At 40.1% G+C, this 4425-nt stretch overlaps 1 pseudogene; it reads left to right on the top strand.

Annotated features, from left to right (window-relative positions):
- Window positions 1–3765, top strand: part of LOC119350041 — an 11922-nt pseudogene extending 8157 nt beyond the window's left edge.
- Window positions 3766–4425: the final 660 nt, after the last annotated feature.

Below are 4425 nucleotides of genomic sequence, written 5' to 3'. Positions count from 1 at the left end.
TCGCGGTTGGGGAGGCGACCCGCGACTAAAGGACTTTTTTGGCGGGTTTTTCGTTCCCGCGCGCAACCACCTTTAGTCGCGGTTGGGCAGGCCAACCGCGACTAAAGGTATTTTCCAAATACTTTTTCTTTTTGAAAATCTTAAAAATACAAATAATATATCAAAAAATTCAGAAAAAAATAACTAATTCAATTCAATATGTTAAAAACACAAATATTATATCAAAAAATTCAGAAAAAAAAACTAATTCAATTCAAAATTCTAAAAATACAAATAATATATCAAAAAATTAAGAAAAATAAAACTAATTCAATTCAAAATGTTAAAAATACAAATAATATATCAAAAAATTCAGAAAAATAAAACTAATTCAATTCAAAATTAACCATCATGCATTTGTTAAACTAACTAGCTACAAACAATATAAATTAAACAATGAACTGCACACATGCATATTTTATCAATGACACATCAAAGGTTCATCAAGTTGCTAACCGCGATCGAGGAGTGTGGCTCCAACACTTCATGTCATGTTTGTTTCATGCTCTTGGGGCATTTCATCAAACACCTTATGTGCATAAGAGGAACCAAAAGCAAACCTACACCCACTTGTGAAGAGAATGGCTCCAAATGGCTAAGTGTTGGCTGCTGGATGGGTATATATAGGGGAGGGGCTTTAGTTGCGGTTGGCCTGGCAAACCGTGACTAAAGGTGCCCGAAGGCCTTTAGTCGCGGTTGTCCTGGCCAACCGCGACTAAAGACCCTCACGTGCGCCAGCTGGCCACCGAGCGCCCTGGGCCCAGGCCTTTGGTCGCGGTTCACCTCCAGAACCGCGACTAAAGGTCCCATTAGTCGCGGTTCCTACAGCTTCGCGACTTATGGGGCTGGACGGAAGCCTGTTTTTCCACCAGTGAAGCCTTCGAAAAGGGGATCGAAAACTGAGGCTTCTAGAGACACTGCTCCAACTAAGGAGACTGGCAGAATTTGACACTGATGAAACCCAGGGGTTTCCACTAAACATGACTCACACGAAAAAGCAGAGCAAGGCGAAGATATGGTGTGAGAGAACTGCAGGCAGCACTAACTTGTCTGATCTTCAGGATGCTATTCAAAGATACAGAGGAGCCAGAACAAGTCGTTGGCACCCTATTTTTTTAAAAAAAAATTGCTGGGCAGCACCCAAATGCTAGTCAACGAGGCATCAGGATCCTCTGCCAAGGCAAAGAAACGAAAGTATTCTGCAGCCCAGTCAAGTTCAAATGATGAACTTAGTTCTTCTTTCGATGATATCGGAAGATGCCTTCTAGTACCCCATTGATCCTGGTCAGTGATACAGCAGGTTAGTTCTATCATCTGTCGCTTTTCTCTTTTCTATTTTGGTTCTTGGGTTAGGTCGTTTTACCTTTCAACAGACATCTAATATACAGTACAACTTAGTAGGCACAATCTCTCTTCAGGTTTGACAAACGAGGAGTGAGTTTCTCACAGATAAAAAACTAGACTGATACAACTTGCTTATTGCTGGAATATATTCGCATTCATCCATTTATTAACTCCTAAAAATTGGAAGTAAGAAAACATTATGTTGCCAATCGCTCCAACATTATGTGCCTACAACAACTAATGTGCAAACTGCTGATGACGTTGAGTTCAACTTGTTAGCTATGGTTTTTATAAGCTATTTTACTGTTGCAGTTCAACATAAACAACCTCCACCGCAAAAAAAAGGAGGAAAATAATTGTTCACACTAATTGGGGGTATTTATTAATTTTCTGTTATTGTATTTATGGCAATCACTCCAATTTTGATACAATTATGTTTTCACTTGTCAATATATATGTCAAAAGTCGGAAAACAAATGTTGGGATTCATACCGTATAATTATTGCCAAAGGAAAAGGGTGAAACTTAATGAAATTAAGCCAACAATAGCCTGAGACACCAAGAGATCAAGGCAAGAGAAAAACCTGCCGGAGCTTGACAGTGACTGGGGCAACAATGATGCGGTAGCTCCTATTCTTTCATCTTCAACTGCCGCTGCTTCTCTACCTCCTCGGGCCAGACAAGACAAAACAGTTGCTATGGAGAGGAGGACAACAAGCTCCAAGTCTTGTAGTTGTCCGCTATATACAGCCTGGTGTTTCCATTCCAGCCTCTGGCTTTTCTGCAAAAATCGAACAGAAAATCAGTTTTACTTTGTTTTTCCACTCGATTTATTTCATTGATTTATGTATGGAACTAAATTTTCATAAAGACCTTGAAGGGGGCATAGTTAAAACAGATCCTGGACCGTTCCAATGTTAAACATCATTGTACATGAACTGTCAGGTGTACCAGATACAAATAGTTTTTCAAGTTCTAGGACATTAGTCCACACCCTCAGCAGCCTTGCATCATAGAATCTTAGTTGCGACACTATCTTCATACCAAGTCTTGAACATCATTCACTTCTTCGAGGTGTCAATCCACTTTTGGTGCTTTAGTCCTTGTCAAAGTTCCGTCAACTACAATATATCATAAAAAAAGTTTAGTCTGGAATCTAAATTAGACTACCAGATTGGATGTTTGTACAGCTGAATACCTGATATATAAACAGAAAGCTACAACCCCTGTAAGACGCATGTAATGCTAGCACAATGAAACATGAACTATACATAAAAGGCAACATTTCACACATGCACAAGAACATGCAAAGACTGTCATCATGGCAAACAGCAAACAATGGAGACTTTTTAGAGCAATGCAATTGAATATGAAACATGGCAAACTCTGCAATAGCATTGACAAAAAAATAACAGAGTAGATGTTGGATGACAACCACTTTTATGTAGCTAGTTGTATAGACATCAACAGATGAGTATTGACCACTGAGGCAACATGAAAATAGAGTAGAAACATCTTGTACAATGTGTCAGGCATATCTTGGCAATTTCAGAACTTTATATCTAGCTGGATCATATTTCAACAATCTATTGCTATAACACATTTGAAGCGTCAGCCAACAACCCCAAGGCTATTTACAGTGCTTCTAGTGCTTCTGTTTTTGCTATTTGAGTTTCCCCCTAATGAGTAATGAACTACCAATTCGTTATTGTAAAATATGTGCTGACTCAGAACATGACAATTGCAGCTTGTTATTTACTTGTCGTAATATGTATCGAAGTACATTATTAAGACACATCACTCGTTCGTCTTTTGCTAGTTCTGTGATTGCTCAAGTGCAATGGCAAAGTAAATTTGTAGCTAGGGAGACACTACCTCCGTATCAAAATATAAGACACTTTTTTAAGGCTAAAAATGGCCTACCAAAACATCTTATGTTTTGATACAAAGGTAATACTCCCTCCATTCCTAAATATTTGTCTTTCTAGAGATTTCAATAAATGACTACATACGGAACAAAATGAGTGAATCTACACTCTAAAATATGTCTATATACATCCGTATGTGGTAGTTCATTTGAAATCTCTAAAAAGACAAATATTTAGGAACGGAGGGAGTAGTACCCAAATCTTTTCAAGGAGGACTACAAGGAGCTGGCAGTACATATTTTCGAGGAGGCCTAGGAAAGAGGATGAAGGTCACACCATCTGATCATTTCAGCGCCATTGCAAGGACGTTGAAGTTGTTTGCGTTCAGTAAAACAGGTGTTGGGGAGGATTTTGAGAACACTAAAAATTATGGAAAATTCTGTCACCAGATCTGGAGATTGCAATCTTCCTGACTGGGAGATTGCAAGAAACTCTGCAGATCCTGAATGGCTGACCATGGGTAGGATATAAGGGCTCTCGAAGCTACCTCTGAACCCCAGACCCAATTCAAACAATGGAGGCCTGAGACACAGCAGTTTAATTCTCCTGATCGAAAGAGTGAGAAGGCGCACGCTTGAGCCTGGTGTCGGTCCTGGAGAGCTTCTGGTCTCCCCAACCGATCTCATCACGGCCACCAAAGGCAAGACGCGCAATATCAATATGTGGAGCTCTTCTCTTAGGAAATACTACCTTTGTACCAAAATATAAGACGTATTTGAACTGCAAAAATGTCTTATATTTTCGTACAGAGGAAGTAGATAGTTTGTTTCAAGCTTCTGATGTTTGGGCACCCAAGTGTGCGTGCGCATGCTTGACAACACTTTATCATAAAAAAGTTGATTTGTTGTTGAAACAGCATCTATAAGAGCATGCCCCTCTATCTAATTAACCCAAAGTAATTGGGGTGTGGTGGAGAAGGTGGCCATGACGGTGCCGGCACCAAAGGCGCAGGTGGCAGCTGGTGGGGACGGGCGCGCCAGGGTACGGTGCATTAGGTGCCACGAGGCTAGATCTGATCGCTTGAACCGGAAAGTGGTAAGCTCGAACTGAAGTTTATTTGACCACTAATTTCAAATTCGTGACAACAATCTAAATAGTTCCGGAAATGCCACAT

This window comes from Triticum dicoccoides, chromosome 1B, assembly GCF_002162155.2.
Source record: "Triticum dicoccoides isolate Atlit2015 ecotype Zavitan chromosome 1B, WEW_v2.0, whole genome shotgun sequence".
Taxonomy (NCBI): domain Eukaryota; kingdom Viridiplantae; phylum Streptophyta; class Magnoliopsida; order Poales; family Poaceae; genus Triticum; species Triticum dicoccoides.
This window is presented reverse-complemented; position numbering and strand designations above follow the sequence as displayed.